The 20,188-nt window shown below is 44.3% G+C and overlaps 1 long non-coding RNA gene across 2 annotated transcripts in view; it reads left to right on the top strand.

The window, feature by feature from the left end:
- The first annotated feature begins 2,816 nt into the window (after window positions 1-2,816).
- Window positions 2,817-20,188, top strand: part of LOC109273209 (uncharacterized) — a 35,788-nt gene continuing 18,416 nt past the window's right edge. For both annotated transcript variants that reach the window (XR_002082920.2, XR_002082923.2), the window contains exons 1-2: window positions 2,817-3,750; window positions 18,464-18,565. This is a non-coding gene — a long non-coding RNA (uncharacterized LOC109273209). The remainder of the gene's footprint in view (window positions 3,751-18,463; window positions 18,566-20,188) is intronic.

Below are 20,188 nucleotides of genomic sequence, written 5' to 3' on the forward strand. Positions count from 1 at the left end.
GAGAAGTTTGGAAAACAAAGCTGTCCTTTTATGTAGATAAGTTTCTAGGATAAGAAGGTGTCTCTCGTAATAGCTGTCTCCCTGAAACAGGCCCCTTTTCCAGTATAAATTTAGGCAGTTGAAGCGGGGGGCGGGGGGTGGGGGGAGGTAAAGAGGTTTTCCTGAATCTGCCGAGTTTTGGTTGCCTTTAGCTCAAAGTAATCCTTTTGCCAAAGACACATATTTTAGGATGGCAAAATTTGCTCCCCTTCATTACATAGATCAATCCTCCCCAAGGGCATGAATACGAGGGCGCAGGAATCATTTGTGGCCATCCTGGAGGCTGGCTACCATTGGCATCCAGCCTTTTATTCATTCTTTATGTTATGCCTGCTACATCACAGATCTTGGCAGAGATATAATCACTTGAACTCAATGCTGTAGGAATACCATAATGAACAGGAAACTGGTTCCTTTAATTAAAACTGATGACACATGTGTAAAAGGACAAGTCTTAGATCAGCCCACCTGGGAAACATCTCCAAGGCAGAGATGTGCCTGTAGGAGGTTGACTGTGGACAGCCCTCTGGACGAAGATCTGTGGAGAGTGGAGGCCGACTGGGGTCAGGGAGCAACAAGGACCTCAGCAAAATATCCGAGGCAGCTCTACCGCTGGAATGGCCCCTCAGAGTATTTACACCACAGAAATTGGCAAATGCTATGAGTCAGGGCTTTTAATCCCTGATTTGATCCCTCAGCTGGTCATTGATCATTTACCAGCACACAAGTGACCTATTGCATCCCATTCTCTGAGATCCAGAATGTATTATTTTTAGCATTTTAAGATCTCTAAGAAGTCCAACAATAAGGAAATGTGTTTAATTTTGTGAATAAGCATCCCCCAAAGATATGATGTGGATATAAATCTTAGTCCACAGACTCAAGTGTATCAGAAGGTATGTAATTTCCGGAAATTGCCTCACCAGCCTCCCACCCCCGGGGTTGTGCCCCAGCTCCAGGAGCCAGGAGGGTGCTGACTCACTGATCCATCCAGGCACCATTCAGATGCCCCAAATCCCAGCCCGGGTCCAAGGTCTGGGCTGGCCCTCCTGTGATACTCAGGGTATGGGAAGCCTTGTCCTTGGGAGGGACACACTCTCTCGCAGCTCCTCTGTCCACAGCACTTCCTGTTGCCTCTCAGTCCTGTTCCACCCATTGTGCCCGGTTCTGGAAAGCTTCTGAGTGCAAACTCTGGTCTAGGTGACTTTGCTGACCTTTGCTACCTCCCTGGGCTCTGCCCAGCCACCTCCCTGAACTCTGCTGAACACACACGGACACGAGCCCCCTCCTTTCCCTCCCCTTCTCTTCCAGATTCCCCCTTCCCGTGATGCCTCCTCCTTCTTTCCCCTCCTACTCCTCACCCCTCCTCACCGTCCTCTTTTCCTTCCCCCTCCTCTCTCTCCTGCTCTCCTCCCTCCGGCTCAAGAACTTTCCATGCTGGGGTAAATCCCACTCTATTCATCCAGACTTTGCTGGAGAATCAGCTGAATTCTCCTAAGGATTTAGGTTTTGAATAACAAAAGCCAGAAAGCCCGGTTGTTTTGTTTTCTATTCTAACAGAAGCCTCCCCTAGGGCAGCGAGAACCGGACCCCCTTTCAGCTTAGATGGGGAAGGAGAGTATGTAATTGGAAGAGACGGAGTAAAGGAGCTCGTATCTAAAACTACCTTTCCCTCCGTCACACCTGTTGTCACTTCGGAAGAGTTTTGTGGGGCACAGTTCAGGGAAACTCTGCAGGTGCCATCCCACGTGGCCTACAGAGAACACGCCGGGGGCCGAGGAGGTGCCGCAGCAAGGCTCAGGGCCCCCAGTGCGCGACTGACAGCGGGGGAGCGCTTTCCTCCGCGCACCGGCAGCCCTTCTGGAGTGGGCGCAGAAGGGGAGGGCGGAACGGACGGAATCCCGGTTGACCCCAAGTTACCGGAGTCCTAGGGGCTGCTGAGGGCGAGCGGGGTGGGGATGGGGGGCGGGGGGGGGGAGGTTGCTGTTCTTGACGGCTTCTTGAAAACCTTGGAAGAGTGTATCTTCACGGTTGCCCTTGTGTTTCCACAGGCACTGATTTCTGGCACGTTTGAAAAGGATCCTGACTCCCACTGTGATAGTATAGGGTTCTGAAAGCATCTTAAAATCCTTTGGAAAATTAATATATTGATCGAGAAATGACAAAATGTGAAAACTCCACCAGACTAAAAGAAATTCAAACCCGGTTAAATGGGCATGATTTAATAGCAGGCTATTTTTAAATTGTTTATTTCACACAGTGTTTATATTGGTGGCAACTATGATAACAAATCCCAGGGCCTTGATAAGATCAACAAATTACCAAGTGCTAATTGTTTCTGGCAGGTGTAAGTGAGGAGATAAATAGCATATAAATTAAACTGCTGTGTGTGAGGGTGCCATTCCGGGACTCACGACTTTTCTGCACTCTGCAGCTAAGTAATTCCTCTTATCCCATAATTAGACACTTGTACCTTTAAAAACTGCACTCATTAATGCATATATTATCCTTCCACTGCCAGAGTTAGAAGAAAACAGATAAGGGGCAGTAGTCTAATAAATTGAATATCAATGACATTGCATCCCTTTGTCACCTTTGAAATGCAGGCCATCTGTCTTGGGTCACGTTTGGTCATCTACATAGTTGTTCCATGTGCTCAAGGGTGGCTGTCATCACAGCTGGGCCTGCGTGGCCTGGCCCCTTTCAAGATCTTGCCTCAGATCTGCTTTTTTTTTTTTTTTTTAAGTTTATTTATTTATTTTGAGAGAGACAGAGACAGCACGAGTGGGGGCGGGGCAGAGAGCCAGGGAGAGAGGGAGAATCCCAAGCAGGCTCCGTGCTGTCAGCACAGAGCCCCAAGTGGGGCTCAAACCCATGAACCATGAGATCATGACCTGAGCTGAAACCAAGAGTCGGACACTCAACCGACCGAGGCACGCAGGCGCCCCTCTCAGATTCACTTCTCAGTGTTGTTATGCCACCACATTTATTCAATGACAGCCGAAGTGTCTTAACTTTATCATAAATGCCAGTTGTCCCCTTCCCGGCTTCCCATCTCAAGTGAGAATCATAAGGGTCGAATGTTACTACCACATTATTTTACTAGAAATGCAGACATACAGCGCAATGCAATGTGACAGGTTGTTTTCTTTCCTTTTTTCTTCAGCCTCTGTACATCTGCTTAAGAGTGTTATCTGGATAATGTTATTTTTCATTCTGCTTTAGTCATGGTATGTCAAATGCGTTTGAAATTCTAAGGACAAAAATGCATCCATTCGTTGTTAATTTCATCCATGTATCTGTCCATCTGCTCATCCATTTATCCATCCATACGTTTACTTCATCATTTTTTCTTTGCATTTCTTTACAAAACTCTTTTGGTTCAGATCCTGTGCAGGGTGCTAAATAAAAGACACATTTTTTTCTGCTGAGCTCAGAGGGAGAGGCCAGAGTTGTAAATACTGATTACAGCATAAAGCTGTGGGGAGGCCCCACCCAGCGTGGGCTTGGGCAGGAAGATTCCAGTGAGGAGATGAGAAAGCCAAGAGGAGCAGCAAAGAGCAACAGCTTGTAGGCCCTTGGGTTGGGCTATCCTCAGAAGCACGTAAGTGCCCTGTGTCTGGGGTACCCACTGTCCAGAAGTAGCCTGTGAAATGAGGCACAGCACCTGGCCAAGCTTATCCCATTTTTCCCTCCCGGCAGCCCTGTGATGTAAGTACATTTCTAGCTGCTCTATGGTGGGGATCAAGAGGGATGGAGGAAGAAATCCGTGCCACCCCTGCCTACCGTGACCTTGGGAAAGGAACTTAACTTCTCTGGGTCTCAGTTCTTCATATGTTAAATAGAAATCAGAACAGTTTCTCTCTCTCAGGCTTGTGAGGATGAAATGAATTTGTAGGTAGCAAATAGCAGCTATCATGACTGATCCCACTGATTAATGTTGGTGAGTGTAATTAAGTGACCAAACCACCCAACCGAAAGGGGCCGAGTCAGACTGGAGTCAAACTAAGACTGCTTCCTTCCCCGGGGTACTATGTCCCCTGGGACCACACAGGATGGCACCGAATCAAGACCGGGTGCAACCAGGAAAGGCTTCCTGCACAAGGTGGCATCTGGGCTGAGTTTGGTAGAAGGGCAGGGAGTTTGCCAGGGAAAGAGGTGGGGAAAGGGGATGGAACAGACTGTGTGAGGCCTGGAGGCCTGAGTAAGTCTGGCATGTTGAGGGCACTGAGATAAGGCTGGGGGGTGGTGGGGAGAGTGGGGCCAGAGCACAGATGAAGACCACCCGGGGTGTTTGGACCAGATCTTGAAGGCCTTGCAGATTCTTTGTTTTCTGTTTAGCGCCCATATGCTTCTATGAGGAGGTAGGAAAAAGTGAAAGAGGAGCTTAAAAGTACAGGTCACCTGTACTCACAATTTACTTACTGTTTCTCTTGAAATGACTTGCTCTTTTTACATAAATTTGTTTTCAAAAGAAACTTTATATCGTAACCGTAAATGGTAAGCCCACGATAAGCCCCTGGTGCCAGATGTGTTCCAGAATTCACATTTTTTTTTTTCTGATTTCAAAAGGTGATAGAGTGCATATATGCAACATCACTTAACATCCCCAGAGGGCCAAAGAATGAATGAATATTTCTGCAGAGAAATGTATGAATATTTACACCAAGCAGCATAAAGACTATTTATAGATTGCCTCAAATCAGCTTTGGCTCCAAACTTACAAAAAAACCTTTCATTTTTTTTCAGAGCTTTTTGGAATTCAGAACGTGGGTGAGTAGTATCACTTGCTGGAAATAAAAGGTAACAGAAAAGATATTCATTGCAAACGAAGCAATGTGATTAGCGTCCAGCTCACCCTCCCTGCTGTGGCTGCAGAAGGGCTCTTGTTGAAAGGGAGAGTCACAGGGAGGTGTTGACGGCCTCCCCTGGCAACGTTAACAGTGGGAGAACTGGGAGCAGGGAGTCCAGGAGCTCCGTGTGATATTCTTGCAACTTCTCTGGAAATCTAAAACGATTCTAAGTTAAAAGTTTATAAAATGAGCCAACAAACAAGGTGACTAACACCAAACCGGACTTTTTTCCTTGACACTGAGAAATGAGAGTAAAAAGCAAACTCACTGTTCTCATGTAGGCACCCCATCTTCTAATGCCTCCCCGTCATCCTGCCTGAAGTCATCCCAGGGCAGCCCTGGGCCTTGGGAGATCTTGGCTGGGTCTGGGCTGGGTCAGGCCAAGGGCCTTGGGCTTTTTCTGTAGACGATGAGGTTTGATTAGAGGTGTGTAAGTGGGCTTGGGGGTGCCTTCATCCTGGTGCAGAGATGAGCAGTTTGGCAGGAGTAGAAGAAGTCGGGCAGGGGGAAGGAAATGTTGGTGGTCATGAAGGGACAGATGTAGGACGGATATGGGAGGGTGGGAGGGCTCAAAGTCCCCACTGGAGGTGCTGGGGCAGGGCCGGGGTATGTAGGAGGTGTGTTAGAGGTCTGGCTGGGGCAGGATGCTGACTTTGAGGGGGCCTAAGTCACCTTAGGGAAAATGTCCTTCATGGGGCCAGAAGCCAGAGCTCAGAGCCAGAGACACAGATCATAAAGGGGCCCTGGAGCTGGAAGATCTCTCCAGGAGAGAGAAAAGAACCCTCTGTTGCCCCAGCCCCTCAGGTCCCCACCCCCACCGGCTCGGTGATTTAAACTGTGGAGGAGAGGGAGGAGACCAGGCTTCCTACAAATTGGGAAACAGGCAGGGAGCCCCTCATTCTGGGTGGAAAAGGAAGCTTCGTTCCTGGTTGTTAACCGTGAGGCCAAGGGGCGTTGAAATCTAATTCACAAAGGACGGAGACCCTCCCCTACAGGGCCTGATTCCCGATTCCCAGGGCTGCCTAAAGGGGAGCTGTTGTATCAAAGGCAAAGGAACCAGTACCAAAAAAGAAAAAAGAAAAAGAAAGATGCACATGGAGACGTCCCAGAGAAAGCAAAGAAACAGCGTGGGCTTCTCCAGAGTCTGCAGGCCTGTTTGCACGCAGATGACAATCATCCTGCCCATGTGCCTGATTTTGCCCCCCAAACTCTCTCCTGTCTACCAGCCTCTTGCCTGATTCAACACTGGAGACCAAGCCAATGCTATTCTGGCGCTTAACCCAGCTGCTGGAAGCAGGAGAGAAACTGGGTACCTGGGGCAGGTTGCCGACCCTGGATACTGGCCTGCAGAGGCCATTCTGGCCCTGGACTGCAGGTGGGGCCCTGGCCGCCTGGTGCGGTCCCCTGCCCCCCGAGGCTGGGAGGAGTGGCAGCCGGCTGCGGGCCTGCCCGGGAAGCCGGTCAGCCTGACATCCCCAGCAGATGTCAGTCTGGGAACAGGAAGCAGCTTGTTTGGGGCTTCTAAAAATAAATAAATAAATAATAACTATAACCACAAGAATCGTCTTTTATTCCAAAGTAAAAAAATGCTTTAATGACTAGAGCATTTAGCACATCGGGGGTTTTCATTGTTTTCAATTATGTGCAATTCTGAAAGGAGAGCACAAATTCTGAGCCTGAATGGAGAATTGTGGGGCTGCGGATTTGTGCTGTTTTAAACATTTGCTTTACTACTTTAAGAAGAGAACTGTAAAATGGAAATAATGATATATTATTACAAGTAAATTACACTGTGGAGTAGCATTAATATTGCAGTTGAAACCTAGAATTTGAAATAAAGATGGAAATATTCATTTGTACATAGTTTTTGTTCTTAGAAAAATGATTTGGAATTAGGCGAGAAGCTTCCTTCTGCGTCTGCGTACCCAGCCAGGCTCAGTGCTCCCACCCAGCCGCCTCGACCACCCCTTCAGCCCAGCAGCGGGGCCCTGGGGGGCCCACTGGGGCAGGGACCCCGGAGTTCTCAGTGCCTGGTGTGCTGGCACAGGGTGGGGGGCCTCCGTGCCTCCCCAGCAAGGGGAAAAAAATTAATGCATTCCAGAAATACGTGATTTGGAAAGCAGAGATGGGGTGGTGGGTGGACCTCATAGTTTTATGTGCGTGGGGACAGAAACTGGATGAGGAGATGGTGATAGCAGGTGATAGATGAGCCTTACTTACTCTTTGGTAGTCACTCTCTCCCTTCACAGAAGCAGGCAAGCCCTATTGCCAGACCTCGTCCCCCATCCGTGCCTCCCTCCTCCCCTTCAGGGAGGAGGGCAACAGGGGAAAGCTTAGGGTCTGTTACTTCCTTCTATTTGTTTATTAATTCAAGTGTTTTTTTATTAAATTTTTTTTTCTTTTTATTGGAGAACTCTCCTCCCTCCAGTGTTTTAAAACCAACCTCAGATAGCTGAGCCCTGGTATGTTTTCTGAACCAAACATCGCGGCCTACTGCGCCCCATTACTTCTGAGACCAGGGCCCACACTGCTCCCGTGGCCTCCCCAACCAGTGTCCGACCTGGCCCTGTCCACTCAGCCAGACTCTCTTCCAGTCTTCTCTGCCTTTGCCCCTGGGGCCTCTCAGTACGGCTCCCTCTCCTCCCTCATCCCCCATTCAGGCCACCAAGCCCACCTCCGGGGGGCTTCTGCGGCAGCCCCTCCCCCTCGGGACGCCAGTGTTTCTGTCACAGCCTTAGCACTTTTAGAATTTACCAGTGTATTCCCACCCCCACACCCCCCCCCCCCCCGTTTGATCACGAGTTCCCTGGAGTAACTGAATTCACATGTATACCCCTTGCCCTTGCAGGGAGTAACAATGCATGGTTGTTGAATGAATGAATGAATGATTTGGCAGTTTGGGAGGTGGGATTGGGAAGTATTATTTATTGAGCACATCACAACAAAAGATGGGAGGCACCCGGCTGGCTCAGTCAGAAGAGCATACGGCTCTTGATCTCGGGGTCCTGATCTCTCTTTTTACAAATGAGGTCAGAGGCATTTAGTAACTTGCCTCAAGACACACAGCCAGGAAGAGACAGAGCAAGGATTACAATTCAGGTCTGACTCCCCCCCATCATCTTTGGACCCTGCGCGATGGAGTGAGGGCTGACTCACAGAATCCCCAGCATGTACACTGAGCACCACAGAGACCTTTATGGCCCTCATGGGTTCCTTGGAATCTCCAGGATGGCCTGGCAAATACCAAGGGTCCTGATAACCAACCCGTACCTCCCACCTTTGTAAACTTTTATGTGCAAGACTTCAAACCTAGAGGAAAGTTGAAAGAGTAGGAGAAGGAACATGAGTGTATCTTTCATATGGCAAATACCCATGTGCCCTTATACAGGTATTTCTGTTAGGGGGTTGGGATTTTTCGGTTTTTGGCTTTTTTGCTAAACTGCTTACCTTGCAGATATTATGGCACTTGACTTCTAAATATGTCAGCATGTTTCTGTTAGGTTTTCCTCCATAACCACAGCACCATGATCACACCTACAAATTTCACATATACTTGATCATTAAAGTAGTCTTTATCCAAATCCCCTAATTAGTTCAGAAACAGCATTTTATAGCTGTTTTTGATTTCATCAGGATCTGATGAAGGATCACAGATTTCATTGAGTTATCTTTTCTCCTTAGTCTCCTGTAACCTCAATTTGACGTTTTCTTCTTTTTCATGATCCTGATATTTTTGAATTTAGACTAATTTTCTTAAAATTAAAAAAAAAATTGGGGCGCCTGGGTGGCTCAGTCAGTTAAGCATCTGACTCAGGTCACGATCTCATGGTTTGTGAGTTCGAGCCCCACATCGGACTCTGTGCTGACAGCTCAGAGCCTGGAACTTGCTTCAGATTCTGTGTCTCCCTCTCTCTCTCCCCCTCCCCTGCTCATGCTCTGTCTCTCTCTGTCTCCCAATAATAAACGTTAAAGAAAAAAAAAAGATAAAATTGTTTTTTCATGTAAGCTCTACATGCAATATGGGGCTTGAACTCTTGACCCTAAGATCAGGAGTGGTATGCCTTGCCAATTGAACCAGCCAGGTGCCCCCGGAATAATTTTCTTATAGAGTGTCCCACGTTCTGGATTTCTCTGTTCCCTTACTTTTCTTCCCAGGAATGCTACATAGGTGACCTTGTGTATTTACCACTCCGTTGTTTCAGGAGGCATGTAATGTCAGTCTGTCCCATTATAGGTGATGTCATTATGTTTGATTACTTGGTAGGCAGCCTGCAGGATGGCCCCAATTGTCCCCAGCTCCGGGAATTCATATCCTGTTTGTCTCCCTCCCCTTGAGTGCAGGCTAGACTTAGTGACTCACTTCTAAAGACTGGAACATGGCGGGAGATATAGAATGTCACTCCCGAAATTAGGTTATAAAAAGATGGTGGTTTTCATTTCGGGAGCTCTCTGTTTGCCTCACTTGTCCTGAGGGAAGCCGGCTGCTGTGCTGTGAGGCAGCTGCGTGGAGAGGCCCACAGGGGTGATCTTGGATGTGAATCTGCTGAGGCTGCCAACAGACACCTGAGTGAAATAATCGACTATAATAACTTCTTTCTGATAGACTAATTATCCCAAATTTGGTCAGTAGAAGTCCCTTTAAGCTGAGCTCCTTCCCATACATTCGCATCAGTCTTTGTGCACTTTCTTACTTTCTGGCTCACTCTGTACTTTCCCTGCCCCAGACCTGGAATCAGCTGTCTCTCCAAGGTTTCTTTTAGTGGAGAATGGCATTCAGAAACAAGTTTTGGCCACTAGAATAGTGCAACTGGAATATCATTGCTTATAGACCCCTTTAGTGGACAAAGCTAAAAACTGTATTTAAAGAGTTTTTAATTAAAACAATTTTTTTAATGTTTGCTTAGTTTTGAGAGAGACAGAGACAGAACACGAGTGGGGGAGGGGCAGAGAGAGAGGGAGACACAGAATCAGAAGCAGGCTCCAGGCTCTGAGCTGTCAGCACAGAGCCCGACTCAGGGCGCTAACTCACAAACCATGAGATCATGACCTGAACAGAAGTCAGAGACTTAACCGACTGAGCCATCCAGGCACCCCTAAAAAAAGTTTTTAAAGAAATTTATTTCAATTCAAATCCAGCTCCATAGAGTTCTTCCTTCCATTCCCATTCCATGTCTGTATCTCTCTTCCTCCACAGTGAGAACCCTGATTCCCAACCGCATCAATGTATTTCATCATTTGCTCTATCCTACAATGTACTCAAAATAGTTTCAGAATTACTACTCCAATACCATTTCAAAGAAGCCTTCTAAGAAAAAAATTCAAGACTTCTTTGCAGTTCTGTCTGTTCTTAGAATGATCCCACTAAAGGTATACATGGACAGTATTTACAAACCATTGAAATGAAATCTGTGTGTGTGTGTGTGTGTGTGTGTGTGTGTGTGCGTGTGTGTGGTTCCATTATCAATTTGATATACAGTCAGATTTCTTTGTTTCTATTTGCATTTAGTTTTTAGGGTTTGCTTTCTTCAAATCTTCGAAAACTATTTTTTAAAGATTTTTTTTTTAAGTAATCTCTACACTCAACATGGGGCTCGAACCCCCACCCCAAGATCAAGAGTCCCATGCTCCACCAGCTAAGCCGGCCAGGTGCCCCTGAATGTACAGGGTTAACTTACAGGGCTAAAGTTACAAAAGTTTCATAAGGTTTAAAAGTCAAAACTATATATAAAAATGTACATTCAGAAGTCTTATCCCCATCCTTAAGTTCCTTCCACTCCATTCCCACCCATCCACGATAAGCAATGTTTTTATTAGTTTCTGGTTTATTCTTCCTGTGTTTTTTTTCTTATGCAAAATGTAACATGATAGGGGTGCCTGGCTGGCTCAGTTGGTAGAGCATGCCAGTCTTGATCTCAGGATCATGAGTTTGAGCCCCACAATTGGTGTAGGGATTACTTAAAAAAAAAAAAAAAGGAAGATGCTGTATCACAGTATTGAACACCTTTATCTTTTCTCTTAATATATCTTAGAAATCACCACATATTAATTCATAGAAATATTCCTCAACCCTTTTTTGGCTTTATATTACTCCATTGTGTGAAGTCCTCATAGTTTATTCAATTAGTATCCTGATGGGTCAGCATTTATGTTGTTTCTAATATTTTGTTATTATAAATAATGTCTCACAGTGAAGAACCTTATAAAAATACTGTTTTATGTTTGTGGCACTGCACTTTCAGGGTGAATCCCTGGAATTAGAATTGCTGGATCAAAGGGTAAATGCATAGGTAGTCTTGCTAGGCCTTCCAAATTCTCTCCCTAGGGGTTGTACCGTTCTGCTCTCCCACCAATGATTATGAGGATCCCCCTACTTTTAAGTAGGCTCCATGCCTGATGCAGGGCTTGAACTCACAAGAGATCAAGAGTCACATGCCCTACTGCCTGAGTCAGCCAGGCACGCTGAGAATGCCCTTTTCCTTACAGCCTTGCCAACAGAGTATATTACCAAACTTCTGAATTTTTGATAATTTGATAAACACTAATATGTCAATGTAGCTCTAATATGCTTTATATCATTATGAGTGAAGCTGAATATCTTTTTTTAATGTTTATTTATTTACTTTTGAGAGAGAGAGAGTGAGAGAGGGGCAGAGAGAGAAGGATACAGAACATGCAAAGCAGGCTCTGTCAGCACAGAGCCCAACGTAGGGCTCGAACTCACAAACCATGAGATCATGATTTGAGCTGAAGTTGGACGTTTAACTAACTGAGCTACTCAGGTGCCCCAGAAGCTGAATATATTTTCATATTTTTATTAATTTTTTTTAAGTATACATCTTTTTTTTTTAATTTTTTTATTTTTTAAGTCATCTTTACACCAAATGTGGAGCTCAAACTCATGACCCCAAGATCAAGAGTCACATGCTCACTGGGCTGATGGCTCAGAGCCTGGAGCCTGCTTCCGATTCTGTGTCTCCCTCTCTCTGCCCCTCCCCTGTTCATGCTCTGTCTCTCTCTGTCTCAAAAATAAATAAACGTTAAAAAAAAAAAAAGGAGTCACATGCTCTTCTGACTGAGCCAGTCAGGTGCCTCCCAACTTTTCATATTTTTAAGACTCATCTACATCCTCCCCACCTTCCCTCTAGTAACCATCAGTTCGTTCTCTATAGTTATGAGTCTGTTTTTTGGTTTGTCTCTTTTTTTCTTTGTTTCTTAGGTTCCACAGATAAGTGAAATCATGTGGTATTTGTCTTTCTCTGACTTATTTCACTTAGAATTATGCCCTCTAGATCCATCCATGTTGTTGCAAATGGCAAGATTTCATCCTTTTTTATGGCTGACTAATATTCCATTGTGAATATATGTACCACATTTTCTTCATTCATCTATTGATGGACACTGGGCTGCTTTCGTAATTTGACTATTGCAAATAATGCTGTAATAGTAACAATGTAAACATAGGGCTGCATGTATCCCTTCAAATTAGTGTTTTTTTAATATTCTTTGTTTAAATACCTAGAATTAGTGGATCATATGGTAATTCTATTTTTAATTTATTGAGAAACCTCCATACTGTTTTCCTTAGAAACTGCACCTGTTTGCATTCCCACCAACAGTGGTTCCTTTTTCTCCACATCCTTACCAAGACTTGCTGTTTCTTGTGTGTGTGTGTGTTTTAAATTTTTTTAAGTTTATTCATTTTTCAGAGACAGTGAGACAAAGCGTGAGTGGAGGGAGAGGGAGACACAGAATCCGAGACAGTCTTCAGGCTCCGAGCTGTCAGCACAGAGCCCGACGCGGGGCTTGAACTCAAAACCGTGAGATCACGACCTGAGCCGAAGTTGGCCGCTCAACCGACTGAGCCACCCAGGTGCCCCTGTTTCTTGTGTTTTTGATGTTAGCCATTCTGACAGGTATGAGGTGGCATCTCATGGTGGTTTTGATTTTCATTTCCCTGATGAAGAGTGATGTTGAGCACCTTTTCCTGTGTCTGTTGGCTATTTCTCTTTGGAGAAATGTCTGTTCATGTCTTCTATTTTTTTATTGGATTATTTGTTTTCTTGGTGTTGAGTTGTGTAAGTTCTTTACATATTTTTGATATAACTCTTTTTCAGATATGTCATTTGGAAATATCTTCTTCCATTCAGCAGGTTCTTTTTTTTTTTTAAGAGAGATTTTATTTCTAAGTAATCTCTATACCCAATGGGACAGGGTGGCTCAAACCTACAACCCCCAAATCGAGAGTTGTATGCTCCACTAACTGAGCCAGCTAGGTATTGTCCCTGTCTTTTTGTTTTCTTGATTGTTTTCTTTGCTGTGCAGAAGTTTTTATTTTGATGTAGTCCCAATAGTTTATTTTTGCTTTTGTTTCCCTTACCTCAGGAGACATATCTAGAAAAATATTGCTGTGGCTGATGTCAGAGAAGTTCTTCTGCTCCCGAGGATTTTTATGGTTTCATGTTTCATATTTCATATTTAACTCCATAATCCATTTTGAGGTTTTGTGTGTGTGTGTGTGTGTGTCTGTGTGTGTGTGTGTAGGGTGTGAGAAAATGGTTAGTTTCATTCTTTTGCATGTGGCTGTCCAGTTGTCCCAGAACCATTTGTTTAAGAGACTGTCTTTTTCCCATTGCATATTTTTGCCTCCTTTGTCGAAGACTAATTGACCATATAATTGTGGGTTTATTTCTGGGCTCTCTGCTCTGTTCCACTGATCTATGTGTCTATTTTTTTAAGTTTATTTGAGAGAGAGAAAGAGAGAGCACATGCGCACGGGGGACAGATTGGGAGACAGGGTGAGAGAGGATCCCAAGCAGGCACTGTGCTATCAGTGTGGAGCCCGATGCGGGGCTCAATCCCACTAATTGTGAGATCATGACCTGAGCTGAAACCAAGAGCCGGACACTTAACTGAACCATCCAGGTGCCTCTATGTGTCTATTTTTGTACCAGTACCATACTGTTTTGATTACTACAGCTTTGTAGTATATCTTGATATCTGGGCTTGATTCTTCAAGATTGCTTTGTCTATTCAATGGTCTTTTGTGGTGCCATACAAATTTTAGGATTATTTGTTCTAGTTCTGTGAAAAATTAGTATTAGGTCGGGATTGAATTAAGTCTGTAAATTGCTTTGGGTAGTATGGACATTTTAACAATATTTGTTCTTCCAATCCATGAGTGTGGAATATCTTTCCATATGTTTGTGTCCTCTTCAGTTTCTTTCATCAGTGTTTTATAGTTTTCAGAATATAGGCCTTTCACCTCCTTGGTTAAGTTAATTCCTAAGTGTTTTATTGTTTTTGGTGCAATTATAAATGGGATTGTTTTCTGAATTTCTCTTTCTGCAATTTCACTGTAAGTGTACGGAAATGCAACAGATTTCTGTATATTGATTTTGTATCTTGCAACATTACTGAATTTATTTATCAGTTCTTGTAGTCTTTTGGTGGAGTCTATAGGGTTGTCTATTTACAGTATCATGTCATCTGCAAATAGTGAAAGTTTTACTTCTTCCGTAACCATTTTGGGTGCATTTTATTTCTTTTTCTTATCTGATTGCTGTGGCTAGGACTTCTAGTACTACGTTGAATAAAAGTGGTAAGAGTGGATATCCTTGTCTTGTTCTTGATCTTAGGGGAAAAGCTCTATTTTTTAGCATTGAGTATGATGTTAGCTGCAGGTTTTTCATATATGGCCTTTATTTTGGCCTCTTTTTCTTAATATTTTAATGCTCCTTATATTCCTAATATTATGGATTAGCCTGTATCTGTGATAAATGTGGCAAAGTTTTTCTTTCACCATGCTATTTTTTTTTTTTTTTTTTTTTTTTTTTTTTTTTTTTTTGCCATAGAGCAGGAGTTTGTTTCTTTGGTTTTTTTTTTTTTTTTTCCCAAATTTTAGTTTAAATTCTAGTTAGTTAACATATAGTGTAATATTGGTTTCAGGAGTACAATTTGGTGATTCATCACTTACGTATAATACCCAGTGCTCATCATAACAAGTGCCCTCCTTAATACCCATCACCCATTTAGCCCATCCCCCACCGACCTCCCTGCATCAACCCTCAGCTTGTTCTCTATTGTTAAGAGCCTCTTATGGTTTGCTTCCCTTTCTCTTTTTTCCCCTTCCTCTATGTTCATCTACTTCATTTCCTAAATTCCACTTAGGAGTGAAATCATATGGTATTTGTTTTACTCTGACTTATTTCACTTAGCATAATACACTCTATCTCCATCTGTGTCATTGCAATGGCAAGATTTCATTCTTTCTGATGGCTGAGTAATATTCCATTGTATATATACACCATATCTTCTTTATCCATTCATAAGTCAATGGACACTTGGGCTCTTACCATAGTTTGGCTATTGTCGATAATACTGCTATAAACATCAGGGTGCATGTACCCCTTCAAATTTGTATTTTTGTATCCTTTGACTAAATAAATACTAGTGCAATTGCTGGATCCTAGGGTAGTTCTATTTTTAACTTTTTGAGGATCCTCCATACTGTTTTCCATGGTGGCTGTACCGGTTTGCATTCCCACCAACAGTGTAAGAGGATTCCCCTTTCTCTGCATCCTCGCTAACATCTGTTATTGCCTGAGTTGTTAATTTTAGCCATTCTGACAAGTGTGAGGTGGTATCTCATTGTGGTTTTGACTTGTAGGGTTTGGGGTTCTTTTTATTAAAATAATTTTTTTAAAGATTGATTTTCAAGTAATCACACCCAACATGAGGCTCATCTCACAACCCCAAGATCAAGAGTCACACACCCTACCAATTGAGCCAGCCAGGTGCCCCAAGTAGGGTTTTAAAAACTGCTGCTGAATTTACTAATATTTTCTTTTACTGCATCTGGATATTTTATTTTTCATTAGAAAGCATTATTTGGGAGGTGGGCTGCATTTGGACTGGGTTTCCATTTATCCTGATATCCTAATTCTCTCTGTTCTGTGAGGCACAGTAGTGAGACTTCTTTTCCCTTCTGCCAAGGAGGTGATGAAGGCCGGAGCTGAACCAGTCTGATGGGTTTTCACCTGTTTCTCTTTCAGGAGGTCCACATTGCCTCCTTTTGACCCAAGGAATCCTGGTTGGAGAGAGTTACAGACACTTAGACACTGTTCTAAACACCAGGTGTTTAACCTGGTGGATAGTAAGAGGCATGGGTCCAATTTTCTGATCAGCAAGGTGGCCCCATGGAGTGGGGGTGGGATGGTGAGGGGAAAATAATCGGTGATCCTTATAGTCCGGGCCACTAGGTGGCACTCCTTGAGATTCATTTCTGTGGGACTGTAGGAGGAAATGCTATAAGTCTTCAGAAGAAAAAGGAAATGACTCGCTAAGTTTAACTGGCCAAAAGGAAGCCCCAGCGGGAAGTTCCCCTCCATCCACACAATTTTGACTTCTATAATCAGACTCGGTGCCTCTTTGCCTGTGTTAGAAAATATCACTTCTTTCATATCACTATGGAAGAATCATATCCATATGATTCCTCACCAGGAGGGCAATGTGGGCCGAGTTGTATGTGTAAAGATTGTCTTTGCTCTGAGTGTCTCCAGGCCCTGGGGTAAGGGCATGGGGAAAGAAGTCAAAGAGAAGTCAAGATGGTCACTGCATGACCTGTTCTTGGAGAGCCTGGACCTTGGAGTGACAAGACCTTGGTTCTTGTCCCAAAGCTACAGCCAACTGGCCCTATTATTACACACATGCTGCTTAGCCTTCTATCACTGTGTCCTCATCTGCAAAATGGGACAACAAATGCCTTTCCTACCTATGTGTCAAGGATGTCAATGGGACAAAAGGATATTAAGTGGAAATGTGTGGGGAAAGTAAAAAGCACTGTGCAAATGTATTTTTATTATCATTATGGTTACATTTTGTCATATATAGATATATCTCTATGGAAGATACAATGGTCATAAGACTTGTATTCATAGGCTAATCTGCTGTTTATAAGGTAATTTTTTCACATACTTGTATTTTTTCACAGCTTGTATCAGGTGACTAAAGGGGTTCATAGTTCAAAAGTGGTTAAGAATTATGGACCTGAAAAAAGGAGCCAGGCTGGCCCCAGGACTTCCTCCCCATTTGGTTTCTACAAAGACTGAACTGGTTCTAGTGCCTCCACAACTCCCAGATGGGATTGATAGCTACTGGTCTCACTTCTTACTGCAGCTGGTCTGGAGGGAGACAGAAAAGAGAGAAGGGTCTAGAAGGGGTGTGGAGTGTCTAGAAACCAAAGATGAAACTCTAAGGCAGTGGCCTTGCAGCAAATAGAAAACAAGTTTGTGTTGTAAAACTCTTCGTCATGCCACAGTGGTCTTCTTTCTGTTCCTCAAATGTGCCATGTGTTCCTACTTAGGGCCTTTTGCAGAGGCAATTTTGATTATCTAGAATGTTCTTGACCTGGCTCTTCTCCCTGACTGGCTCCTTCATATCAACTCCAATGACACTTCCTCAGAAAAGTCCTCTCTGATCACACAACCCCCCCCCCCCCCCAAGCACAAATTATCTTTCAAGACCACTTATCACCGCAGGAAATCATCCTTTTTTTCCCCCTGCTTATTTGTTTGTTGTCTACACAGCCCACCCACCATCTGGCAGAGTGAAAGCACCTTTGGGGCAGGAATTCCATGTCATTCCCAGAGTCTACAACTATCTGACACAAGGCAAGAGCTCAACATGTGCTCATTGGGTGGATGCGTGTCTTCAAAAAGGAGCTGTGTTCTTGTTAGAAAATGCTGCATCTGCATCTGGGACTTTTCTTTTTCCCTTGGTGCCAATGTCAAAGTCCTCAGGTCCTGCCCGTGTGTTCTACTTCTGAGAAATGTCTCACACCCCTGTCCCCTCCTGCTCGCCACCACCCACCCCTCACAGCTGCTGCTCCCTTGCCTGGGCACTATCAGCCCTGTCCCTCCCCCCCGCTGCCAAGACTTTCCTGAAACACAGGTGTCTGTCCCCTCCTCCCTTGCTCTCATTCACCCCCACTCGTGGGACAACCAACCCCCTTCTGTGTCTTCCTTGCCTTCCTTGCCTTCCTTGGGGCTGAATCAAAGTGTGCTCCCCGTAGTAACCCCAAGCTTTGCTTTTCTGGCCAACATCTTGCCTGTCTCATTAGTGGAACCCAAGCATGGCACTGTCAGCAGCTCCTCGGGAATCCCTGGAGAAGACAGAAGTGTCTGTCCCCTAAGTGCATGGAGCTTCTGAACCCGGCAGGTTGGGTGTGCCAGAGAGAGCTTACTGAGGATGTCTCAGGAGAGGGCCAAAAAGGGCCCCCCAAGGGCAGACCTGGGCCCTTACACGGCTCTTGGGGAGCCTGTGGGCAAAGATGTGGGGCTGGCCTGCCACAAATTGGTCAAGCCATTGGAAGGGCTGGAATGGAGCTGCACTCAGGCAGCTGTCGCTGTCCCCGCTTGTTTTGTAGCACAGATAGTGGTACACGGGTAGCAGGGGGTTGTCTCATAACTTAAGCGGAGAGAATGCAAACCCACTGAGACAGGACGTCTTGGCTTTGGTGGGGGAACAAATGCTGACTGCAGTTGACGGTGTGGCCCTTCTCTTTCCATCAACAGCTGTTGCCAGGTGGGGCCGGCCGGGGGCCAGCAAGCTGCTGCTTGCACCTCAGAAGATCCCACGTTAGAACCGAAGGGGAAACCTTTCCGTAGGCTGTGCAGGTAATGATGTTTATTGACCTTTCTTACGAAAGACATTATATATCTTGTGAGTTATTACCATTAAAGATATTTATTTTTTATACCAAATGTCTAAATTCATCTACTCTGTAGAGATCATTTCATCTCCTACTGTATGCTATCTCAGCAGAAACAATGCTTTCCCCAAATGTGTCAGTTCTATTTTTAAAAAGGTCCAGTGACCTATTTCTGTAACTCCCACACACACTGAAAGAACAGCGGAGTCTATTTAGGCTCAGCTCTGTCACTGAAAAGTTACCCCTGCCAGGTGTTCCCTACAGAGGTGCCACCTTGCCTCACAGGAAAGAAGCATGATGAAGTAAGAGTATGGTCAGAGTGAGCTCCTGGGAGCATAAACACACACACACACACACACACACACGCACACGCACACGCACACTTCCTCAGTTTTGAACAGCGTCCAGATGACTACAGTCCAACTTTAGCCAAACTTGACATTAGGAGATTGCTTAATAATCAACTATTTCCTGGACAAAGAACTTGAAAAGATAATTTACAAAAGAGGAACTCAATTCATCAACTAATACGTGGAAAAAGGGTTAGCTCCTCTAGTAACCACAAAAATGAAAATTGTTAACAGTGCCACTGTCCAAAACTAACCTAGGGTATGAGAAGTCAGGGTAGTGATTACCCTCGCATGGGGGACGAGGGGTCAAAGGGGGCATGACAGGTGTTTCTGGGGTTCTGGTAACGTTTAGTTTCTTGATCTGGGTGCTGGTTACTTAGAAGTCTTCACTTTGTAAAAATTCACTTATGATTTGTGTACTTCTCTGAATGTATGATAAGCCTCACCAAAAATTTTACATAAGAAGACAAGTTCACTTTCTACCTCTTAGGTTATATTATAATAATATATTATATTATATTTTACTTTATATATTATATATACATATATTAGTGATAATAGCCAGTGCAGTGGAAAGCCATCTCAAAGCTGGAATTTTCACATATTGCTAGTGACAGTGCACATTAATACAGCCCTCTTTGGGGAGCGATCTGGCAATATGAATTTAAAAATCTTAGAAGCATTTGTATTTGCTAGCTGCATAATTCCACTTCTGAGACTCTATCTTTAGAAATAATCCTAAATGTCAAAAAAGAGTTATGTGGGTGTGCCTGGGTGGCTCAATAGGTTAAGCGACCAACTCTTGGTTTCGGCTCAGGTCATGATCTCAGGGTTCGTGAGATCAAGCCCCGCGTTGGGCTCTGTGCTGACAGCATAGAGCCTGCTTGGGATTCTCTCTTTCTCTCTCCTTCTCTCTCTGCCCTTCCCCTGCTTGTGTGTGCATGCACTCCCTCTCTCTCGAAATAAATAAATAAACATTAAACAAAGGGTTATGTGCACACATGCATTGCAATGTCATTTATAATAACAAAAAATTTATAAGAGTAAGATGTTGAAAGCAATATAAATGTTCAACTATAGGGCGATAGGTCAGTAAACGCTGATAAATCCATGTGATGACATTTTATGCACTTATTATATAGCACACTAAAGTGAGCAATGACAGAAGGAAACACAATGTAGTAAGAAAAGCAGGATGTGAAATTATAGGCACAACTATAACTATGTTTAAAAAAAAA

This window comes from Panthera pardus, unplaced genomic scaffold (assembly GCF_024362965.1).
Source record: "Panthera pardus isolate Hobbes unplaced genomic scaffold, ASM2436296v1 HiC_scaffold_10, whole genome shotgun sequence".
NCBI classification, from domain to species: domain Eukaryota; kingdom Metazoa; phylum Chordata; class Mammalia; order Carnivora; family Felidae; genus Panthera; species Panthera pardus.